This window comes from Panthera uncia, chromosome D1 (assembly GCF_023721935.1).
Source record: "Panthera uncia isolate 11264 chromosome D1, Puncia_PCG_1.0, whole genome shotgun sequence".
NCBI classification, from domain to species: Eukaryota; Metazoa; Chordata; class Mammalia; order Carnivora; family Felidae; genus Panthera; species Panthera uncia.
In genome coordinates this window covers 66,986,958-67,013,324 of record NC_064808.1, presented here as the reverse complement: position 1 = coordinate 67,013,324, position 26,367 = coordinate 66,986,958, and the positions used below count along the sequence as shown (strand labels likewise).

At 34.6% G+C, this 26,367-nt stretch overlaps 1 protein-coding gene across 5 annotated transcripts in view; it reads right to left on the bottom strand.

The window, feature by feature from the left end:
- The window catches only part of TMEM135 (transmembrane protein 135), a 197,779-nt gene that overhangs the window by 69,930 nt on the left and 101,482 nt on the right, over nucleotides 1–26,367 (bottom strand). Inside the window, exons 6-7 of one of the 5 annotated variants that reach the window (XR_007462621.1) lie at nucleotides 13,943–14,115; nucleotides 11,799–12,633 (exon numbers count right to left, since the gene is read on the bottom strand). The exons of 3 other annotated variants lie outside the window; for them this stretch is intronic. The gene's annotated coding sequence lies outside the window, so the exon portion shown is untranslated. Of the gene's footprint in view, nucleotides 1–11,798; nucleotides 12,634–13,942; nucleotides 14,116–26,367 lie in introns of those variants that run through there. One more of the 5 variants, XR_007462622.1, reaches the window with a different exon arrangement.

The following is a 26,367-nucleotide window of genomic DNA, read 5'->3' as shown; positions in this document are numbered from 1 at the left end:
AACATGACCGGGATGTCCACTCTCACCGCTGTTGTTTAACATAGGGTTGGAAGTTCTAGCATCAGCAATCAGACAACAAAAGGAAATCAAAGGCATCAAATTGGCAAAGAAGAAGTTAAGCTTTCACTTTTTGCAGATGACATGATATTATACATGGAAAATCAAACAGACTCCACCAAAAGTCTGCTAGAACTGATACATGAATTCAGCAAAGTCGCAGGATACAAAATCAATGTACAGAAATCAGTTGCATTCTTATACACTAATAATGAAGCAACAGAAAGACAAATAAAGAAACTGATCCCATTCACAATGGCACCAAGAATCATAAAATACCTAGGAATAAACCTAACCAAAGATGTAAAAGATCTGTATGCTGAAAACTATAGAAAGCTTATGAAGGAAATTGAAGAAGATATAAAGAAATGGAAAAACATTCCGTGCTCATGGATTGGAAGAATAAATATTGTTAAAATGTCAATACTACCCAAAGCTATCTAAACATTCAATGCAATCTCAATCAAAATTGCCCCAGCATTCTTCTCAAAGGTAGAACAAACCATCCTAAAATTTGTATGGAACAACAAAAGGCCCCAAATAGCCAAAGTAATTTTGAAGAAGACCAAAGCAGGAGGCATCACAATCCCAGACTTTAGCCTCTACCACAAAGTTGTAATCATCAAGACAGCATGGTATTGGCACAAAAACAGACACATAGACCAATGGAATAGAATAGAAACCCCAGAACTAGACCCACAAATGTATGACCAACTAATCTTTGACAAAGCAGGAAAGAATATCCAATGGAAAAAACACAGTCTCTTTAACAAATTGTGCTGGGAGAACTGGACAGCAACATGCAGAAGGATGAAACTAGACCACTTTCTTACACCATTCACAAGAACAAACTCAAAATGGATAAAGGACCTGAATGTGAGACAGGAAACTATCAAAACCCTAGAGGAGAAAGCAGGAAAAGACCTCTCTGACCTCAGCTGCAGCAATTTCTTACTTGACACATCCCCAAGGGCAAGGGAATTAAAAGCAAAAATGAACTATTGGGACCTCATGAAGATAAAACACTTCTGCACTGCAAAGGAAACAATCAACAAAACTAAAAGGCAACCAACGGAATGGGAAAAGATATTTGCAAATGACATATCGGACAAAGGACTAGTATCCAAAATCTATAAAGAGCTCACCAAACTCCACACCCAAAAAAACAAATAATCCAGTGAAGAAATGGGCAGAAAACATGAATAGACACTTCTCTAAAGAAGACATCCAGATGGCCAACAGGCACATGAATAGATGCTCAACGTCGCTCCTCATGAGGGAAATACAAATCAAAACCACACTCAGATATCACCTCACACCAGTCAGCGTGGCTATAATGAACAAATCAAGAGACTATAGATGCTGGAGAGGATGTGGAGAAATGGGAACCCTCCTGCACTGTTGGTGGGAATGCAAATTGGTGCAGCCACTCTGGAAAACAGTTTGGAGGTTCCTCAGAAAATTAAAAATAGGCCTACCCTATGACCCAGCAATAGCACTGCTAGGAATTTACCCAAGGGATACAGGAGTACTGATGCATAGGGGCACTTGTACCCCAATGTTTATAGCAGCACTCTCAACAATAGCCAAATTATGGAAAGAGCCTAAATGTTCATCAACTCATGAATGGATAAAGAAATTGTGGTTTATATACACAATGGAGTACTACAGGGCAATGAGAAAGAATGAAATATGGCCCTTTGTAGCAACGTGGATGGAACTGGAGAGTGTTATGTTAAGTGAAATAAGTCATACAGAGAAAGACAGATACCATATGGTTTCACTCTTATGTGGATCCTGAGAAACTTCACAGAAGCCTATGGGGCAGGGGAAGAAAAAAAAAAAAAAGAGGTTAGAGTGGGAGAGAGCCAAAGCGTAAGAGACCCTTAAAAACTGAGAACAAACTGAGGGTTGATGGGGGTGGGAGGGAGGGGGGAGGGTGGGTGATGGGTATTGAGGAGGGCACCTTTTGGGATGAGCACTGGGTGAAATATGGAAACCAATTTGACAATAAATTTCATATTAAAAAAAAAAAGAGTTGGTCGCTTAGCCAACTGAGCCACCCAGACACCCTAGCACTTAATTTTTAATATGTTTCACACTCTAGTAAAAAGGCATGCTTTGTTTTAAAGAAATATGGTTTTAAAGGTTAGAAAAATAGAATCCAATATTAAGTGGCTTATGCATGCATCTCTTTAGGAAGATGCAATGCATCTATTCTGATGTTATGCAAAAGCTGAGACTATGACACAGCATCAAGAAATTAGCGAGACATCTAACAATTTTCTAAAAATACCACATCACAGGTGGCTTGTTATATATTGTAGATACTTCAATGATGAAAGAGGGATGCATTTGTTCACAGTTAACTGTCATCAAATTCAGTGGAGCTCTAAGCACCCTAGGTTAGATTCTTATTTCTCTCTTTACTTCCATTCTTATAACAACAGTAACTTCAAAGAGAATTCTAGGAAATTGATAGAGGATGTGAAGGGTAACAGGAATCTTGCTCAATGTAGTAAATTAGGAATACATGGAAATCATTTTAACATGAGTTTCATGGTTACCTAATTTGTATATTTTGTGACAGTAAAATTTTCCATGATACATAAATATATTGGTATTATTGGTGTTCATATTATTTAACATTATTGGCATTGATATTATTATTCTTTAAGTGGAAGTATAAAATGTAGAGGAAACTAAAAAAGAAATCGCTCCAAAGAAGACTTGACATAACTATAGAATTTTGAAGTCTGTGTCCACTAAATTATTTAAATGTTTATTTATTTATTTTGAGAGAGAGAGAGAGTGGGTGTGAGCAGGGGAGGGGCAGAGAGAGCAGGGGAGGGGCAGAGAGAGAGAGAAGGCACTTGTTGGGATGAGCACTGGGTGCTGTATGTAAGCCAATTTGACAGTAAATTATACTTAAAAATAAACAAATAAAAATAAATAAATAAAATCTTAAAAAAACAACAAAAATAATACTATTTCTTACTGCGAAAATACTTTATCACTTTCCACAGCAGTGCTTCAATACACACAAATAGAATAGAAATTTACACGGTAATCTACTATATCCTAGCATGACCCTAGGGCTAGCAAAAATTCAGAAGTATTATACATAATTCTCCTCATTACTGAACATCAAAGACTTGAATATGAACCAACTAAAGAAAATAAAAGAAAACTGAGCTCTTAACTCTATTTTTCTGATTACACAATGAAAAGAGAATTCAGGTAATCTTAATGTCATAACCACAAAATTAAAAGCTTAACACTTATTTCATGGGTACTTCATAGAAATTACTCATTTCCCCCCAAAAAGGGTTCATTTCCAATACTTAGTATCAAACCAAAATAATTTTTGCATCTGGAGTCTCATGAATATTTAGGTTTATGGTAAAATAAAATGGGAAAAACCTGAAAAAATTATATAAATTACAAAGAAAATGGATAAAAATTAACAAAAGCTAAACTGTTGAGAGATCCATATCCTCAAAAAAACTGAAGACAAAATGATTTTATAAACCTCTCTCACAATTTTCAGACATCTCCTAAATATTTCTTAAACCACTGTCTCCTAGTTTAGAACCTATTACAGACAAGTTCCTCCTCAAGAGCAAGTACCAAGTGTCTCCACTTTTGTATTATCACCCAATTCTAACCTAATGGTGGACTACAATATTTAAAAAAAAAAGGAATGAGTTAGCAAAGAATGAAAACCTGACAACCAAAATATTTACTAAAAACAGTATCACATAGCTCATTCACATTATCACATTCTTACCAATATGTAAACTGATTTTATAAAGAAATAAACCCAAGGAAGAGTGTTTAATTGGGAATAGATCTAAAAACAAATTCAAATCACTATATAAAGTCACACACGATAAAGATTATCTCTCTCGTTAGTACTAGGGTGACTTGACTGATGTCTCAAATAGCACACATAATACAAAAAAATACATGCTTGTTTGAAAATTCTTACATTCATTCATATTTACCTAACTAGTAATCCCTCATCTACAGAGTAAAAAACAAATGTGTGTAAGAAAGGTATACTTCTCTTTAAAGAAATATTTCTGAGGTTTGCCTATATATAAAATATGTAAGTCTGTAGTAGCATTTTTATTTTATTGCCATTGGCTTATAGTATAAAAACAAAAGATACAGACTTCTGAGTACAAATTTGCTTTTAGAAGTGATCTTTAAAAAAATAATGAAATTGGTACCAGATATGGCTTTAATACAGAAAGTCTACTTAAATCAAATATTATGAAAAAAATAGAAAAAGTAGTTAACAGTTCCCAACAAAAGAAACCTCATGCTCAGAGAGTTTCTCAGGAGAATTCTAGCATACTTTTAAAAACTGTAAACACCCAATGATACTTGAAACTATTCCAAAAACATGAAAACATACAAAAAACTTCCAAGTTATTTTTGTAAAGTGAGTATAACACCCATTGCAAAACCTAAAAACACTTTCCTAAAAAACAAAGTATAGCACATCTCGTTTATTAACATTGCTGCAAAAATCCCAAATAATACACTCACATTTTTTAAAAAATCATATAGCATAACTATTGTGGTTTTAAATACACTGAACAGTTCCTTTATATTCCTCCCTTCAAAAGGTGGAACTTAATTCCACTCCTTTTAAGTGTTGGCTGTACTTGATGATTCACTTCTAATGAACAGAATGTGGCAAAAGTGATGGTGGATGGTGTGTCTTATGAAATGAGGACATAAAAGATTGTGGCTTCCTTTTTTGCTTCTCTCAAACACTCTGGGGAGTGTTAGGGTGTCTTTTTTGGCAAGTCTTTGAAATCCCAAAAGATTTCAGATATGATTGTCTACGAGTCAGTTTCAAGTACTCCAATTACTAAAATACCACCAAAAAAGAAAAAAACTAAGAAAAAGTTTGCTTGATTCTTGTCAAAAATACACATTCCTCCCACCCCACCACCCCCACTCTCTCACCCAGTACCACTACAGCCCTACTTCTTTTAACCAGATGGTTTTCCTTGGCACTATCTGTAATAATCCTCAAAGACAGCTGTCAAAGATAAACTGGAATTAGGTAGTGACAGTACACCACAAAGATGGTGATTATGTTTATCAGGGAGTAGTAACAGCTCTGAAGTCTGGAGAATATCTGTAAACAAGTAAGAAAGTCAACTTTGGTCCTATCTGGCAAAGTTATGAAATAAAGTGAATGAGATTTTTGCAGGACAGCTCTCTTAGGAATCAGTAGATTCAAAAGTATTAAAATAGCAGTTCCTTGTTCGGCATGATTGAATTAAAAAGAAAATCCGGATCTGCTGCTCTGTTTTTGGCCTCTCAAAATTTTATTTTTTTAATTTTTTAATGATTATTTATTTATTTTGAGACAGAGAGAGCAAGTTGAGAGGGGCGGGGGGGAGAGGGAGAGAGAATCCCAAGCAGGCTCTGTGCCACCAGTGCAGAGCCTGACACAGGGCTCAATGCTACAGACCATGAGATCATGACCTGAGCCAAAATCATGAGTTGGACACTTAACTGAGCCACCCAGGCACTCCCAAAATGATTTTTAATCCCACTTTAAAAGCAGTTTCAGAATGCATATTTCCCAGTCCCATAAACATTTCCGTCAGACACATGTTAGCAGAGGGATGCTACCCATTGAGATGTTCTATCTGCCATCCTTATCACTATACCAACTCTTAACATGTTCATAATAATTATTATGTGTCTCAGAATGCATGGGATTCTTACAAGGGGGGCAAGAGGAAGGTCAGGAATACTGCTGGTACATAACAGGTAACAATTCCATGCATGAGACTGGTAGAACCTTTAGAAAACATGACATCATCCAATAATAAAACTTAAAAAAAAAACATTTTAGTACTTTATGCAATCATGGAAAGAATATATTGCATTAGGAAATGTACATTTTAAATAATTCAAAAAACGACAAAGATAGTCTCTGCCCTCTGGGAACTTATGGAGTTAACAAGATATACAAAAAAGCACTTAAAGAAAAACACAGAAACAAGGGAAAGTGACTAGCATGAAATAGAATATTCAGATGGAAATGTATTTTAGTCTACATGTGTATAATTCTACAAATAAAGTTGCATGTGCATTCAAATTTATTTTATGTAGTGGTGGTTTCTGCACCAAACTTCCATTCATATTATAGTCTTTATAGGATTCTCGTTAAGATTTATTCGAATTCCCTGGGCATACTACAAGTAGCATCAGAAAATAATATCAAATAAAAATATTTAAAGACGGGGAACAGTACAAGGTTGCAATTAACCAAGACTCAAAACTGGCCAAAAAGTATTTCACAAAATCAATAATTCATCTTCCCAGGCAGGTGAAAACTGACCATATTTGGGGAAAAAACACCATTAAATGAGACTTGACTTCTTCAAACTTAAAATTTGAAACTTTTTCCATAAATTTATTCCCTTCATGAATTTACAGAATAAATGAATGTCTGGTATTCCAATTCTGGACTGTATGTAAGTCAATCTAAATTAAGAAATCCTCATTAAGGAGTATGGAAGATTCTGTGCAAGAAAAAAAACAGAAGTAGAAGATATAGACTCTGTGACCCTGGAGAGTTTAATATCCCCTAGTGTAAAAACAAACAAAAAACAAAAAGCAAATAAGACTAGAATTTTTAAAAAAGAAAAGAAAATCTATTAAGCTTCATCTACCATCAATCAATGTATGTTTTGAAAATGTGCTATCGTGCTATCTTATTTCTCATCTTTCATCTTCTAAAACCTCAAAGTTGGTATACATTTTAAAAATATGAATGTTAATAGCGGTGTCACTTGTAAGCTCCAGCATGAACCTAAAAAGCCTAATTCACATTTAAACAGAAAAATACTGAAGTAACAAAGAGAAATTTTCCAAATGCCAAGAAACTTTACCATCGTTACACTTTCTCATTTCTTCAGTGAAATCTTTATTGTCTGTACTCACTGTCAGCTGCTAATAAAAGTCACAAGTCAGAATAACAATTCAGGAAAACTAAGAAGCAGTTTGAAATGAAAATGTAGGGTGAAATAGTGACTTTTTTAAACTTACTAAGAAGCCCAAAGTTTAAAATGCCACTATGGGCAAACATATGAGGAAAAGAACATTCTTATAATGTATCCTGGGGTATAAAATAATTCTAACTTTTGGGAAAGCAATTTGGACATATCAATCAATATTTTAAATGTACACACCCTATCGCTCAGCAATTTTTCCTGCAGAAATCTATGCAACATAAGAATAAACAAAAGTACCTATGAATATATGCTCAAGAATGCTCATTTTACCATTAGAGAAATAAAATATTGAAAGCAACCCAAATGTTCAATGGTAAAATAAGAGTAAATAAATGATGGCAAATCTAAACTAGCCAATATTTATACAACAGTTATAAAGAATAAATTGGATGGACACATGGACCACCTAGAAAGATGTTCATGATCTACTCTGATGTGTAAAGGTAATATGCAGAATATGTATGATCCCATTTTTATTATAAAGCAGATAACATACATAGTCTTTTTCTATGCTCATACAGAATGTATGCTTACATATGTGAATGAATACAGAAACAGTCAAGAAGGATACATCAAACTGTTACCAGTGGTGAATCCAGAGGGTGAGAATAAGGAAGAGTGAAACAGGGGACATTCATTTTTACTTCATACATCTCTATGTAGTCTGAAATTGTCAAATAGCATATAATACTTCTCTAACTTTTTAAAATCCAGTGGTAACATTAAAACACAGGATAAAGACAAGTAGGGAGTGAGTAAAAACAAAATAAAACACAGAATGCTAGGCTATAACATTTTTTCTTCAGATTTGACTTCAAATCAGTTCAATTAACCTAGAGAAATTTCATGATTTGTTTTTTAATAAAAGCCTCTGTATGAAACTGGGGATGGAGCATGAATAAAAAGGCGACTGTGCAAACACTGCATTGATTCCCTTTCTACAACACTCTAAAAGACAGACATTGGAACACCATTTAAAAGTTATCCACTAATTTTCACCATTGAAACAATGAGGAGTCTGTGATGATGCTCTTTCTCACTGTTCAACTCTGAACCTGTAGCTGAAAATGCTGAATAAATAACCTTATTTAGCACAATATCCTGAAGCATAAACATAGTGCTCTTTCTAAACAAAATTAGATATACACATTAACTGAGTACCAAAATCTAATACAGTCTAAGAAGGTTTAACTTTGAAAGATTGGCAAGTAAACAGCCTCTAGCCAAGCATAAGTAACACTGTGTGTTAAATAAATAAATGAACGATAAAGGAAACTGACTTTGGGGGCGCCGGGGTGCCTCAGTCAGTTGAGAAGCCCACTTCCGCTCAGGTCATGATCTCGCAGTACATGGGTTCGAACCCCACGTCAGGCTCTGTGCTGACAGCTCGGAGCCTGGAGCCTGCTTCGGATTCTGTGTCTCCCTCTCTCTCTAGCCCTCCCCCATTTGCGCTCAGTCTCTCTGTCTTTCAAAAATGAGTAAATGTTAAAAAAAAAAAAAAAAAAAGGAAACTGACTTTGTTTATTCTACCACAAACAAGAAGAAACTATTGGAACAGCATGGTGACTAGATATTTTCCTTACAGTTTTACAGTTTGGATGAAAAACGCTCCAGTCTTTGAAATCTGAAGTTGTAAAATACCATCAAAAGATTCTCAATAGTTAAAATACTATAAGCATAACGCATATCAAATGGTACTCCATCTACACACAAGTGCACGCAGAGACACACAATACACACATTTCAGGTCTTCATACTGCAATCATTACAAGAGACCACATTCTGAATGGGCTCAAAGACTGTAGTTTGTGGATCCATGGTGTTAAGGTCAAGCTCTGAAAGATCCCCAAAGCCCACAGGAAGGTTATATTGAGTTCAACAGGATCTCTTAGACTTGGCCTTTCCAACCTAACCACAATACTTTACGACAGACAATAACTATTTCTCCATTCCCTGTTTTATTCACATGAATGAATTAATCAGAATCTGGCTTCACGTACTCCACTTTGTCAATTTGACACATTGTTTTATCTCAGAGACTTTCTCTGAAGTATTCATTCTTATGTAACCTTTCACATATAAAATCAATCTAAATCTCTGTGAGAAATAAACTATAAGAGTTTTATTAATGCACTCTTACTGAGTATGACATATCTCCTTTTGAGACACACACCAAACACGGACATTTCTAAGTATTTAAAATCTCAAAGTCAGAAAAAGTTTTTAAGAGCCCAACAGTTTTGATAAAATATTCTTAACTAATTCATATAAGCATTTAGTCAAACCATTAATTTTGGCAAAGACTCATTTAATTATAAATCATGAAAACAAAGTATCCATAATACTAACCATACAATAATAACCACACTTTCTAGTATATCATCTATAATAATGCTTAATAATATTTAAATATTATAACTTTTTATTCTTAATTTTTCCTTTCTCTTGTTTGATAATTTTCCATTCACTCCTATATCAATTTTAAAAGTGGCATCTCACCAAGTGAAAAGTAATAGATCATAAATCAGATGACTCAAACTACTGAGTTTTACAAAGTTTCACAAACAAAACAAAATCATAATTTCATAAATCTTTGTTTTCCTACTTATAAAATAGAGCTAATTATAAACATATGTACACAGCTAAATGTGTATTATAATGCTAATCATTCAAATTCTGTATCACAAAACTTAAACCATCTTTACAGATGAACCTTATTGTAACAGAAATTCCTGGGGGGAAAACCTAAATCTCAGACTGCTGACTTCAACAGCAGACAAATCTGAAACAATGATCCACTCAATCAAAACTGTCTAAGTTAAATAAAAATTTTAATTCATGGGTAAGAAGAGTTAGTCTGAAAGATAAAAACATTTTTTAAATTAGACTCCTTCTTTATATTAACCATGGCCACTTGGAGAAATAGCCAACTCCCACTGGGGCCAGCAAACGTACAAGAGAAACATCTTATCAGAACTACTAAGATTACATAAAAAGGATTCAGAAGCCAATTCAGAAGCCAATATTGGCCAAAATAGGAACAATCTGACTATGAAGAAGGATAAGGATAACTACGATGAACTGAAACACATAAAATCTGTTTAAATCTATGACTTTACAATAATCATTTTTAAAACCTCATTACTCACTTTTGGAGCCAGTTTCTAGGAAATCAGAGTGAGATGGATGAAGGGGGAACCAACCAATTAAAACAATTTAAAATTTGTTAACCAACTGGAATGCCATTTGCATTCTCACTTAGACAAAAAGATGACTAAGGAAATATGAACACTGAAGTGTACTGTGTAAATAATGGGAAATTTCTGAGGGAGGTAAATGGCGTTATGTTTATGTTTTTCAAAGGGGAGTCCTTACCTTTTAGTGATACACACTAAAATATTTATAGACTGAATGACAGAATGTCTAAAATGTGCCTCAAAGTTATTGACAGAATAACAGGAAAGTGGGTGGGGGTATGGATAAAAGATATTAGCAATCAGTGTATAACTAAAGTTGGAAAATGGCTATTCTTTTTTGTATAAGTTTGAAATATTCCATACTAAAAAGAAATTTTTATCATAAAATTCTTTGATGATGTAATAGATGGTATCCTAAATTTTTTATTTAGCCAAGGGATTATTTGCCTACTGGGTTTTCATAAAAAGAAGTAAACCAATGTGTATTAACACTTCTGCCGGGCATTTAAAATCTTATAAATCAATGTTCACTCCTAAGTGTTTAACAACACCAACCTTTCAATGAGCATCTGAAAGAGGACTTCAACTACCTCCATTTTGACCTGAGTCTGTTCTTTCTAATTGATTAAGTTCTTTCTAGCCCTTCTCTTCACTCAGGCAAAAGGCCCAGTGGGCAAAGTATGCCCTGATAGGAAACAAAACTACCCCTCAAGCAATAACGACTGCCCTGAGCCAGCAAGACCCACGTGTTTGACCCCTAGACAATGATCAACCTGACCTTTATTGCCCAACTGTTCTACCCCAGCGACCTTTGTCTCACACTCTCCTTACATAAACCCAGAAGTATTTTCAGCACTTTAGAGACCTTCTTTGAGACATTAGTCCACTATCTTCCTAATGTTGACCTCACTAATATTTATTTATTTCACCACCACTCGTCTCTCTGCCTTTGGATTTTGTCGGTGGCGAGTAGCTGAACCTGGTCTGTTTAGGACCCCCAGAGCCAGGTACTCTTGTACCCTTGGGTCCCGGTTATACATAAACTACATTCCAGCCACTGGAATTCAATATAGAAAGTAGTATGTACAAAACAAAAATACCTCATTATATGTAATGCCCCTTATATAACACAAGAATATTTAAGAAGGAAAAAGAAGTGAGCATCTAACACTATGACATATACTTATTAATACAATGTGTCATGTTTAGAGTGTCTGAAACATAGCATTAGAAATTTCTTCATTTACTATGGAACAAAGAGTAATTTTCTAAAAACCATTGTGAACTGATGATTTATAAAAACCTAAAGTAATCAGATGCTCCTCAAAGTTCTTATCTAGAAGCCATTATGTCCGGCAAAACTACAGATTAAATCGTCACTATGCATTTTGCAAAGAGCAGCATTTAAAGGCATACTCTTTTGCTACTAAAGATTGAAAACTTGTTATATCAAAAAAAAAAAAAATTAACCCAATGATGGAAGAAACACCAAATAGAAAGGTAATCTGAAATTAAACTGCCCTTATATAATGGCTAATTTTTTTGATCAGTTTTTCTGGAACACAGGCAATTCACAAATAAATACATAGGGAGAAAGTTTCAAATTCTCTTAAATAATTTTCCAAAAAAACAAATAAAACAACTGTGACACAAAGTCCTTTTTGAACTTAAAAGGTTCTAAAATATTTGAAAGATATATGGCGAAATTTTCCAACTTAGAGAATGTTCACTAAACATTATGCTCTTAGAACAAAAAAGATTATTAGTATTAATTAAACTCTGTTGGGATTTTTAAACAATGCTGTTAATACAGAAATAGCATTCAGAAAATAGGTGATTTGCAAGTTTCACTGTCAATGCATGCATTTCAACTAGGCTAACCAATCTACCAGTAAAAAAGTTTACATTTATCAGATGATTTCATTACAACGTCTTCCTTTTTTAATCTAAGTTAGTTAACATATAGTGTAATAGTGATTTCAGGAATAGAATTTAGTGATTCGTCACTTACCTGTAACACCCAGTGCTCCTCCCAACAAGTGCCCTCCTCAGTATCCATCATCCATTTTGACCATCCCTCTACCCAACACCCTACCAAGCAACCCTCAGTTTGTTCTCTGTATTTAAATCCTATGGTTTGTCTCCTTCTCTGTTTTTGTCTTATTTTTGCTTCACTTCCTCTATGTTCATCTGTTTTGTTTCTTGAATTCCATATATGAGTGAAATCATATATTTGTCTTTGACTTATTTCACTTAACATAATACACTCTAGTTCCATCCATGTTATTGCAAATGGTAAAGATGTCCTTTTTTAACAAGAAAGTGCCCTGGAATTAAAAAACAGAGCTAAATTTTATTTGCCATTAGCTTTACTATAGACTATAGAGGAAAGAAACAGAAAATTTTGATGATTATTGAACCATGCCAATTGAATAGGAACATCCGTCATTTAGACAGCTACAATTCAAATACAATAGAGCTTTTGGCTTCAAGCAATAGCTTTCTTTCCTTGCCCTTCCTTAACCTCAACTCTATAGAACTATTAGAATTAAAAGGATTTAAACCCTGGTAGGTCACGTGAATGTGATGGAAAAAATTTCCATCAAATACCATAGTAAAATCAAATATTAATTTTACTTACATTCTATAAGAAATAAAACTAGAAAAAAAATCACATTTAAAATACTTAACACTAAATATTCAAGAGATAAATTAAAAGAAACCTGTATGAAACAATACTTTTTAAAATGAGACGCATGAAAGCACGGGCCATGAAAGCAGGGGCCATGTCTCATCATTACATTTCCCTATATCTTAGAACGCAGTTTAAAAACATAATTTTCTAAAGAAGAAATATTTTCTAAAGAAATCTGATCTTCATTAGGTAAATAATCAGTAAGCAGAAAGTGATGCAAAGTACCTTCACAAATTCCCATCACATTCATGTTAAAATCCATCATTTCAATAATACAACACCAGAAAAACAGGCAAATCAAACTTGTATCTGCTGCAGCCCTAGGTGTGGATATTTAAGGAGCCCTAGGAGATTTAAGGAGATTTACATTTCTGCACACAAATATTTCTCATCATCTACAATTCATAGTACCCCGATAAAGGTACTATCATTTTAATCATTTTATCACAACAGGTATGTTGCAATTACTACAGGCCATATTGAACAACCTTCCACCCAGTCACACGTCTAAGCAGTGAACCAGAAACTGTAACTTAAACAAACATATATACAAGAGAGGACTTTCATTTGTAGTTTTCTCCTCTTAATTTACCATCAGTTTGTCTTCCATTAACTCAATGAATATAAATTGGGATGCTATACTAACTGTTATATAGAATACAAAGGAAAATGAGATCAAAAACCATCCTTGAAGAGCTTAAATCTAGCAGGAAACATAAGCCAAGTAACTAAATAACAAATGTAAATGCAGGAAATACTGAAAGCTTATACAGTTACAAATACTGTGCTATTTCAGAGAAAGGAAAAATGACTTCCAGCTGGGGAAATCACAGAGGAGGTAACAATTGAGATGAGTCTCACTTGAAGAATGAGTAAGATCTGAATATAAAAAGTGGAAGAAATAGGAAAAGGCACACAGTTTGTTTTCAACAAATATTTACCTGCTTTTGAATCTTCCATTCTCTTTTGGCATGGTACAGCTAGATATCACCATCTGCTTTTTAGTGTTGAGGTAAGGAAACACCTTGATTCCTTTTCTCATCAGCAGTAGTGGTGATAGAAGAGGTGGTCATAGGCTGCAATACCCAGGTTTTTGCCTCCCATGTTGCACAGCCTAGGCAACACCAGAAAAGGAAAATACCTTCATATGGTTTAACCATAATTCTTTGGGAGCAACAGGTCTCACCACGTTGAGTATATTTGATTTGTTTAAAATGTTAATTTGTATTTGTACCTTAGTAATAAAACATGTTTAAGAAAACTACAGAAAAGACTGTTTACCTAGTATATAACTTGACTTTCTCTTCAAGGGTTGTCATCTACTTAACATTTAGGTGAAAGTACAACACAATGGTTAAAATAATTAATAATAATACTGTCAAAATTGCTTTGACAAAACCCATACAAGCCAAAACTAAAAACAGCTTTTAAGACAGCAGAATCTACATTTTTAAAACACAAGATAACACTGTGAGATAGCTGTGAAAGCAATAAGATCTGGTGCTAAAACGTCACTATCTGAGAATTCTTATTTGAGTCTGTAGACCTCCACTTAATCCACCTTGTTTTCAATTTCATCACGAACAACCCTGTACCCAATATCACAAGTGTGAGCAGTGAACAAGAACTGTTACTTAAGCACATACAGAAAGCACTTTGGTTTATCTTCCCACTAATTTTAATACAGAATTTTTTAAAAAGAAAGAAAGTCGGTAGGTCACAAAATGTACACTGTATACTACTACTATTAACAAGAAATACAAAACATATGGAAGTTTCACTTTGGCACATAAACTTGGAAAGCCTGGAAAAACAATAAACAAAAACTTCATTTTAATACTGTTAAATATCAGTACATATTCAAAATTCTGTTCTGAATTTTTATTTTTGGTAAATATTTTTAACTTCTTTCTGAGCCTTTATTAAATACTAAGTCTTACTTCTCCCATGTCAAATACATTCCATGTTACCAATCCTGTCTTTAAAAAAAAATTGGAACCTTCGTTCAAAAGAAATTGAGTATTTCAACATCATATAAAAATCATGAGTGCAAGGATTCAATTCTCCTTAAAGAATCTGAGGGACTTCCAATTTACAGTTCCACATGGAAGGAACTTGGAAGTCACAACTCCATCTTAACAAGTAAGAAGCTGTTGAACAAACTGAAAAACCAACAACTCTTCTTGGATCTGTAAGAGGTGAGGACACAGGGCAAACCACTGCCCCCAACACTGGAGAAACAGACTGGCAAATACAGGGAGTCACGGCTTACCTCAGCAGAGACTCAGGAGTAGAAACCACAGGAACCAGCGCTGGGGTAGGAAAACCTATAATTGACTAAATTGCTGGAGGCTCAGTGTGAACAAGTCTGAGAGTTAAAAACTCCAGAAGAACCCAGTCATGGGCGGGGAGGGGCTCACGTTTAGGTGAGTTTTACCTGGAGAAGCTTGACTGAGTTCTCACCATAAATATCACACAAAAATCCCCTAGTGCTTCTAAGCAGAGGGAAGAGAAAAGGAGCCATTTTGAAATAAGCCATAAAACTCTGTTCTTAACAAGGACTACCCTCAGAGCCTATGTTGCTAGGGTATTATCAGAGCCTAATCGATGTAGGGGAAGAGAACTCCAGCCCACGTTAGCCATCCTGTCCCACCTAAGGGAGTTGAAAAAAACCTGAGAAACATCTCTGAAGTTCACAGTCCAAAACCACAGTCTCACTAAAAGACTGAGAAGAAAGCATATGACTACAGAATGCTTCACATCTTCCCACACTTCATCATCACATTACAAAAGTCTTATTTGAGCAGTTCCTTTTACCTAGTACTTCATGTCTAGCTTTCAAGAAAAATTACAAAACATACTAGAAAGCAAAAACCAAATCTGAAGCAACAAAGCAGGCATCAGAACCAGACACAGCACAAATGTCAGAATTACCGGACAAGGAATTTAAAACAATAATGATTAATATGCTAAGGGCTCTAATGGACAAAGTAGACACCATGCAAAAACAGATGGGCAATGTATACAGAAAGATAGGAATCCTGAGAAAAAAATCAAAAACAAATGCTAGAGATAAGAAACACTGTAACAGAAATGAAGAATGCCTTTGATTGGCTTATTAGTAGCCTGAACATGGCTGAGGAAAGAATCTCTGAACTTGAGGATACACAATAGAAACCTCAAAAACTGAAAAGCAAAGAGAACAAAGACTGAAAAGAGCAGAACAAAATATCCAAGGACTGCAGGCAACTAAAAAGGTGTAACATATATGTAATGGGAATAAACAAAAGGAGTAGAAAAAAAAGGCACAGAAGAAATATTCGAAACTGACTGAAAATTTCCTAAATTAATGTAACACACCAAACAACAGATACAGCAAGCTCAAAAAAAAATACTAAGTAGGAAAAGTATGTATAAATAAATAAATAAAATAAAATAAAATAAAATAAAATAAAACACTATACCTAGGCATATCATTTTGAAACTACAGAAAATCAAAGATAAGGAAAAAATCCTGGAAGAAACCAAAGGAAAAAAATAATCTGTAGAACGAGCCTCCTTCATTCTGCTCCTTAATCTTCAACAGTCCAGGAGAAATTGTAAGAATCAGAGTATTCTTTTTTTTTTTTTTAACTTTTTTCATGTTTATTTATTTTTGAGAGAGCGAGGGAGACAAAGTGCAAACAGGGGAGGGACAGAGAGAGAGGGAGACAGAATCTGAAGCAGGCTCCAATCTGAAGCAGGCTCCAGGCTCTAAGCTGTCAGCACAAAGCCGGAGGTGTGGCTCAAACCTGCCGATCCTGAGATCACGACCTGAGCTGAAGTCTGATGCTTAACCAACTGAGCTACCCAGGCGCCCCAGAACCAGAGTGTTCTTAATGGCATTCTCTTCCAATACACATGTTTTGGTTGCCTTAACTTTTTTCTTTTTTAATTTACATACAGTAAATTTTAGTTTATACTGTATAACTACATTGGTTTTGACAAATACACAAAATCTTGCACCTACCACCAGCACCACAATACCAAAATAGTTCCAACACCAAAAAATTCCCTTGTTTTGTCCTTTTGTAATCAACCTCTCCTCCATCTCCAATCTCTGACAATCATGGATCCATTCTCCCATCCCTATAAGTTTTGACTTTTGCAGAATGTTATATAAATGGAATCATATAATATTTAGCCTATTAGTAGGTGTTCATTGAGATTTATGAACATATAAATTTGTCTTTCATAGAAATTTGGAAGTTTTCAGCCATTATTTCTTCAAATATTTTTTCTGCACAAATCTCTTTGCATTTCCTCTGGGACACTTTTGACACAAATATTAGATCTTTACTAGTCCTTAAGCTCTGCTCATTGTTCTCTTTTTCTGATTATCGTGTAGATTGCATAATTATTATTGAGCTTTCTTCAACTTCACTGTTCTTTCCTTTGTCTTCTCTATTGTTGAACTCAACTAATGCATGTTTAGTTATTTTTATATTTAATAATAATATTTGAGTTATTTTAATTTTCTGTCCTAAAATTTCAATTTGGTTCTTCCTGTGGTTTCTTTTTCTTTGCTGGGAACTTCAATCTTGCTATTCATATCAACAATGTTTGCAGGGTTGTAACAGTTGTTTTGAAAACTTTTTCATAATTCCAACATCAATGTCATCTCAACACTGGCATCTGTTGATTGCTGTCTTCCCTACAATTGGTTATGATTTCCTTGGTTCTTGGCATGCCAAATACTTTTGGATACAAGTCCTAGAGACTTGTATTATGACATTCCTGATCACGTTAAAGATTCTTGGTCCTCCAGATAATTATTGTTTGTGGTTGTTGCTGTTGCTGCCGTTTTTGCCGATGTTGTTGTTGTTGAAGGCAATCATCCGAACTAGGTCCCAACCACAAGTCCCAACCCACCTTCTCTGGGCTGTGGTTTCAATATCATTTTCAATCTCCCAAGTTTCTTCAGTGTATTCAATATATCTCCACATGCACCACCTAAGGGCAATGGTCTATGGTATAGTTCAGTTTTCAGTCTTTATTGTTAGTACATACATGCTCTGCTCAGAGGTGAGTCGCAGATATCATAGACAGATTTAGGTCATCTTTTTCTCTACCTCCTGTCTCTCCATGACTTTCCCCACATTCTGTCTCCTAAGCTCCTTTTCTTGATCTTCTATGTTGGGGTTTTGCCACCCCCCTCATACCATTGCACATGGACTGCAACTACATCTGCCTCAGAGATGAAGCTGCAAGAAAGGAAGAAAGCAAAAAATAACAGATATTCTCCCCACACTCTTTGGACTATAAGAACCCCTTTTTCTAGTTTCTCTGGTAAAGGGAAAGATCACAGCTGCGACTGTCACTACCACCACTGTTGCTAGAGGACAGTTCTTGGAGTCCTACCAGGAGAATAAAACCAAAATGCAAAACATAATAAGAAAATGGTGATTTTCTACAGTCTTCTTCATACAGGAGCCCTCGTTTCTAGTTCTCTGACCATAAACAGAGGAAGAGGGGGTCCCTTAGAGCTGTTTCTGTCTGTACTCATTGTACAGATCAAGAATAGGAGATTCCTCGGAGTGCAAACAAGGAGAAAAAGGATGGTGAGTGGGAAGAAACAGGAAACTTCACTGGTATCAGTCACACTTCCAGTTTTGACCCTTTTCTCCAATCTTCTGCTATCATTTAAGGTTGCAGATAGTTGCTTTATGTATACCATTCAGGGTTTTTAGGTGTAATCAGTGGGAGAGACAGACAAAGACAGACTCTACTTCCTTCAACTTAGCAGAAAGAGAATCACAAAATTTCCAGAAATAAACCCTACCATTTATGGTCAATTGATTTTGACAAAGGTGTCCGTGCAATTTAATAAGCAAAGGAGAGTTTTTTCAACAAATGATTCTGGAATAACTGGATATCTATATGCAAAATAAATAGCTGAACCTCTGCCTCACACCATCTGCAAAAGTCAACTCAAAATGGATCACAGATCTAAATGTAAAACCCGGGGTGTCTGGGTAGCTCAGTCAGTTAAATGTCCAGCTCTTGATTTCAGCACAGGTCATGATCTCAGTGTTTGTAAGATTGAGCCCCACGTTAGGCTTTGCGCTGACAGCACAGATCCTGCTTGGGATTCTTTCTCTCTCCAATCACTCTCTGCCCCTTCCCCACGTGCATACACACTCTCTCCCTCTCTCTCAAAATAAGTAAACTTGAAAAAATAAAATAACAATAATAATAATAAATATAAAACCAAAAAATATAAAACTTCTAGAAGAAAACATAGGAGAAAATCTTCGCAACTCTGGATTAGGGAAAGATTTCTTAGCTAGAATACAAAAAACAATTAATAAACTGAACCTTCATCAAAATTTAAAACTTTTACTTTCAAAAAGTACTGTTTACAAAATAGAAACACCACAGACTGGGGAAAAAATTTTTTACATCATGTATTTAACATGAGATTTATATCCAGAATTTTTTAAAAGTCACCTGCTCCAATTCAATGATTAACAAACCCAATGAGGAAATGGGCAAAATATTCCAATAGACATTTTACCAAAGATACACAAATGAATAAGCACACAAAAAGATGCCCAACATCATTAGTCATTAGGGAAATGCAAATTACAACCATAATGAGATACCAGTACATATTTCTAGAATGGCTATAATCAAAAAGACTGGTAATACCAAATATTGGCAAAGATGTTGACAAACTGGACTCCTTGTCCACTGCCACTGGGAATGTAGAATGGCAAAGCCACTTTTTCGTAAATAGTTACTCAGATGACCTAGCAATTCCAATCTTAGGTATCAACCTAAGAAACATAAAAACATATACCAAGCAAAGACTTCTAGGCAAATACAGAAGTAAATTTTTTTAATTTGTTTTATTTTTAGAGAGAGACAGCAAAAGCAGAGGAGAGGGGCAGAGGGAAAAAGAATCTCAAGCAGGCTCCATGCTCACCATGGGATCATGACCTGAGCAGAAACGTTCAACCTACTCAGATGTTCAACCTACTGAGCTACCCCGGCAAGAAGTATTATTTATAAAAGCCAAGACCTGGAAGTAATCCGAATCTTCATTAACTAGTTAATAGATAAGCCAAATATTATCCATACAATGGATACTATTCAGTCATGAAAAAGGAAAAACCTGATATGGATAAACCTCAAAAAAACACTACGTGAAAGAAGTCAGACACAAAAGAGTGCCTACTGTATAATTCCATATATATGAAATTTTCAGAAAAAGCAAATCTATAGACTATGCTATAATAAAGAATATATCTGGTCTCTGTTCCCAGTTTCTGGTACACAACTTCAAACATCCTTAGAATTTCCAGAATGATAGGAGTATCTCTTATGCTAATGAGGTGATTCACAATGATAGATTTAGGATCAGAGTTGATCACCAGAAAGACCACAACCTTTTCTTTTCTGATATGCCACATCCCTACTAGTCATCACAAACAATACTTGTCACTACACAGCAAATTCACCTATTGACAATACAGCCAAGAATCAACAAAGAAAGAAAAAAGATGTACAAACAAAATAGTAAGAAATATATTATACATATATGTGTGTATAAATTAAATTTCTTCGGCAATTCAAAAAGTTTAAATTACTTGTTGGTGGACTCATCCCAACATTTTATACAAAATTCCTTTGGTATGCTTTGTACAAAAAAAATTTTCTGTATATCTAAAGACTATTTTTATAATAGACCCTGCATTTTCTAATATATTCAACCACATTTAGCTATATAACCAAGATAGGCAAGTTTAAGTTCAGTGGGTTGGTGAAGGGGAAGTAGTTGGGGCTGGCTTTACCCATGTGGAAATAATTGCTTTCCTGGCCTAAAGCTCTTCCTATTAGGATCAAAACAAACTGATGTTATCTTAAGAACCCTTCCAATTTTTGAAAAATAAAACCTAAGTGTTCCATACTTAGCCAGACATTGTCCAGATATTGTTTGTTTTGGTTAAGGACAAAATTATGGCACATTTATTTTTGTATTTAAATCAAAAGCAGAGTTTCTATTATGAAGAAAATAAGGGCACTTCAATAGATAATTACCTCAGTATAGCAAGGCACATACAGAATTGGTATAGACAAGGCCACCAAGCTTAAATATTGTGATCTGATATTTTTAAAAACTCAGCTTAGCCCCTGGCCTTCTTTGTCTGCACCAGAATTTTCCAAATAAACTCTGTTCAACAGGAGTATGAAATAATGTCACAGCATATAACATGATGAGCCACTTGAAGCAGATTTAGTGACAAGGACAAAATTTTCCAGCAAGAATAAAATACAAGTTCTGAAGATCAATGTAATTCTGGCATGGATTCTAAATTTTCTGAGCACCTGCCAAAACATAGCATGCTGTTTTGATTCATGGAATTATAAAACTGAAAAAAAAAAAAAACCAGAATGAAAAAAAAATATGTATCTATATATACACATATATATATTACCAAGATGCTATGTAAACCAGTCTTCTGCCTCTGGCAGTTCAATATCTAAAGCACCCAGATTGATGGCTATTAAGAAATAAACCTTTTTAAAATGAGCAAGATAGCAATCCCACAACCTCTCTGAAGCCTCTGAATGTTTCATCACCCTAAAGTAATGACCAGTGGCTTCAGTTATCTCCAACTTTCTGTTCTGCAATCAAAACTCATTTCTTCCCATCTCATTAAAGAAAGCTTTGGGATTTCCCTGCATTAGCTTACTTGTTATAAATCCTCTTTGGGCCCTAACCTTTCTCTCTAGATCATTTTCCATATTTATTCCTTCTCTCCTTCTCTGGATACTATCCATTTTCCCCATATGTTTTTTGTTTTGTTTTGTTTTTGTTTTTTAGCTATATTCTATCTGTTGCTTGAAAGGAAGAAACATTATAATAACTTTTCTAGGTTAAATTCCAATAGATTATTTATATAGCTTGTCAATAAGCATACAATTTGGAAATCACTCCCAGGGGGGAAAACAAAAAACACAAGAGACTTGAAAGAGTTATTCAGGAACATTCTAGAATGGTCAGATTTCCTTTTTTTTTTTTTTTTTTTTTTAATTTTTCCCTTACATGATATGGGAGGGAGCTAATCAAGTTAACAAAGAGTATATTTTATTTTATTTTTTTATTTTTTAATATATGAAATTTACTGTCAAATTGGTTTCCATACAACACCCAGTGCTCATCCCAAAAGGTGCCCTCCTCAATACCCATCACCCACCCTGCCCTCCCTCCCACCCCCCATCAACCCTCAGTTTGTTCTGTTTTTAACAGTCTAACAAAGAGTATATTTTAAATGGCAATGGACATGTATAAAGCATCTTAACATTTTCTTCCTGTTAAAATACAATACATAAATCAGAGGCCTTCTTGCAGAAGAGATAACCCAATTTTCCTTGACAGGATCACTGAGCCTTAGGCTGCACTTCTGGAAGGTCAGTGTCTCACCAGTCACAGCGGGACTTTTGTCCCACTAAGACTTGGAATTATCAGAACTAAGTTTCTAATATTCAATGATTTCACCCTGTTTTTCTAATAGAATTCTTATGTTTATTTGTACATTTCAGTTTTTCTGCCATTGCACTAACTCCTGCTATGTTTTATTCTATGTATGTAAACAAAATCATGCTCCATAGAATTTGGTTGAGTAGGAGACGTCAAGTCCGTAACTAAATATATTCTTTCTATAACTGAGCTATCGGCATTAGACAGCAGAGGGCACTGACAAATATGCTGACCAAAATATTTAAAGTCTGTCTTTCATTACCAACTCTCAGTTCACACACTGTTACAAATAATCACAATCCAGAGATTTCCATATACTCAAATACAGAATATACTTAATCATATTTAATTAAATAAAAAAGTTATAATTCAGTATAGACTAAATTTTAATAGACTTCCTTTGGGCCAGACATTGTGCTAACTGCTTTATACATGTTATCTAATTTGCTTCTCACAAAGTAATGCATGAAGTGGATGCATTTATTCCTATTTACAGAACAAGACACTGAGTAGCAATGTCACAAATGGCAGGTTGTGGGTTCAGCTACTAAACTATATATATAAAGCTTCCTGAGAGAAGAACCCATACTAGGTTTATTTACCATTAAAACCTAGCACCTAGTATAGTCCCTGGGACTCAATATTTAGGGAAAGAAAGGAAGGGAAGGGACACTAGATCTGACTCCAGTGCCATGCCTCAGATCTTTAAGATGCTCTCAATAGTATTTCCTCATTTGATCAGAGTTTACCAGCCACTAGGCCCCGGCATTCACTAGACACCAAGCCACTAAGATCTCAGTATTTGAAATACCAACACTTTGCTTATTAGAGACATATATATTTCCTGAGGTGGTATTAAAACAGAAGAGTAAAAATAAACAGATAAATAAAATATTTAACTAAGAAAAACTAAATGCAATTTTAAAAATATAAATATATGAAAGCTTACTTCTAGGTTTATTTATATAAAGAATTCTCATTCACAAAAAGAAAAAAACACTTAAAAAGTAAACTAAATTGAATACAATTTTTAACAGTTTTAACAATGTTGGAAGTATATCTTAATATCTTAAATACTCGATTAACTTTGTGAACAAGATTGAATATTAAATATGTAAATTTCAGTCTCTTCAAATAGTCTTTCACTCATGAAAAAATGTCACAAAATTTATCACTAATATCACAATTTCATGATTTTGAAATAATATAACCCTAGTATTTACTACACATATAAATCTATATTTATGGTTACATTTATCTTAAACTGAGAGGTGATTAAATCAAAGTGGTATTTATCACAGATATTCTTTCTAAATAACTCTATTACTTGTTCATCAGAACTATACTAAGATCCTTATTATATGCTAGGCAGATGCTAAATCTGAAGAAACAGAAATCCGTAACAAAGAGCTCCTACTCTTACTGCAGCAATTACACTACAACAAGATATTCCGTATTACTTATGTAGGGCATTTTGTTCCTGAAAGGCAAAAAAGATTTCTATTCTTATAAAGCATGTAGAATACAGCAATATAAAACAAAAGTAGATACTGAGTCAAATCCCCTATCCATCTTTCCAAAATAGCAATCCATGCTGCTGTGTTCTACTTTATATACAAAAATCTTTAAATACATTTCAAACCCCTTGCTATGTCTTCATCTGTTTTGCCTTACTCAAACTGTGTGTTCCTTGAGTTCAAAGAAGAAAGAACAATGAAAAATATTTATTGGGGTGCGTGGGTGGTTCAGTTGGGTAAGCGTCCGACTTCAGCTCAGGTCATGATCTCACAGTTCGTGGGTTCGAGCCCCGCATCGGGCCCTGTGCTGACAGCTCAGAGCCTGAAGTCTGCTTAGGATTCTGTGTCTCCCTCTCTCTACCCCTCCCCCCTCACACTCTGTCTCTATCTCCCAAAAATGAATAAACGTTAAAAAAAATCTTTTTTAATAAAAGAAAAGAAGAATACTTCTTTAAAATAGTTTACAGAAGTGGCTAGGCATTAAAATCAGTAGATTTTAGTAATTCTGTATGATAGATTAGTAGTTCTATACTAGATGAGTAAATCTATATAAATAAATATAGACACTGGAGCCATAAGCTAGACCCAAGAGACAAAGTCTTTGGGGATGGAGTCCATGCACCTAAATTTTATAGAGCTCCAAAGGCAATTCTCATGTACAGTAAAGGCCAAGAACGACTTTTTTAAAAAAGGGGAAGGGGGATATACAAAGCTGCCTAGAAGTAGAAAATGTTACAGCTGTATAGGATCTTAAAGATCAACTAACCAATTCATTTTCTAAAGTACGAATCTGAAATTGTAAGAAGTTAAGTAAACTGCCCAAGAACACATAGATAGTACAGCCAGGAAGAGAACCCACACCGACTAGCATGCAGATGAGTGCTCTTTCCAGCACACAAAACTGGCTATTCCATTTGGGAAGGAGATAAAAGTATTAATTCTTGATTCATAAGCTTAATCAATGTAAGTAAGCATTCGTATGGTAAATTATCAGGGAAACATGAATTCAAAAAAACAAACAAACAAACAAACTACAGTTGACTCTTGAACAATGTGGAGGTTAGGGGCACCAAACCCTACCCAGTAAAAAATCTGCATATAACTTTTGACTCCCCAAAAACTTAACAACTAATAGTCTACAGTTGATTGCAAGCCTTAAGATAACTTAACCAGTCAATTAACACATATTTCCTATTTTATAAGTTTTATATATTGTATTCCTATAATAAAGTAAGCTAGGAAAAAAATAAAATGTTAAGAATATCATAAAAAGACAAAATGCATTTATAAAATTAAAAAAATCCATATATAAGTGGACCTGTGCAGTTCAAATCTTGTGTTGTTCCAAGGTCAGCTATACTTTCTTGAATTTTAAACACCTCCTTTGGAAAGAACTGTGATAAAAGAATCTAAAATGGAAAGTTGTTTTGATATATAAATGAGCTGAATAATTACTAAGTGCCCAGAACAGATACTAAATAAATGTTACTTCCCTTCAACACCACACCCTACTCCCCTCCTTTTTAATTCTACATCAAGATGTCTCTCCTTAACTCTCAACTATACCCATTTGTACACTTTCTCCTAATTAACAATGCCTTCTGACCTCCTCTCCTTCAGCAATGTTCATAAATTCCTATAAGGCCCAGCTGAAGATATGCTTCCTAAGAAACTTTCTAAACTAACTTAACCTTACTCTAATTACTTGTTTCTTCCTCTATTAGTTAAATTACTTGTACTCTTAAACCTTACACTTCTTCATAATTTCTTTTAAAGGTATGTAATTGTAATTACTTTCTAGCTCCTTTCTATATTTTTATTTTCTTCCATAAGTTTTTAGTGGGCTGGAACCTAAGTCCCCCAAAGGCAAGGATACTGGTTTGATTTGCTCACTCATAAATTACAAGCACTTAAAACAATGCCAGAAATATAGAAGGTGCTCCATAAATACTTGCTGAATAAATGGGAAAGGATTATTTCTCCTTCCATTCATCTCTCCAAAATTCCAAATGTAATGCTAAAGACATAGATATGAAAAATTAAACTTTTTCAAAACAATGAAAATAAGTATGCATATTTAACATTTTAGAAATACATAAAATTTTTAAAAATTAACAGAGCTACAAGGGCACCTGGGTGGCTCAGTTGGTTGAGCATCCGACTTCGGCTCAGGTCATGATCTCACAGTTCATGGGTTGGAGCCTAGAGCTGCTTTGGATTCTGTGTCTCCCTCTCTCTCTGCCCCTCCCCAGCTCACACACACACACACACACACACACACACACACACACACACACACTATCTCTCTCTCTCTCAAAAATAA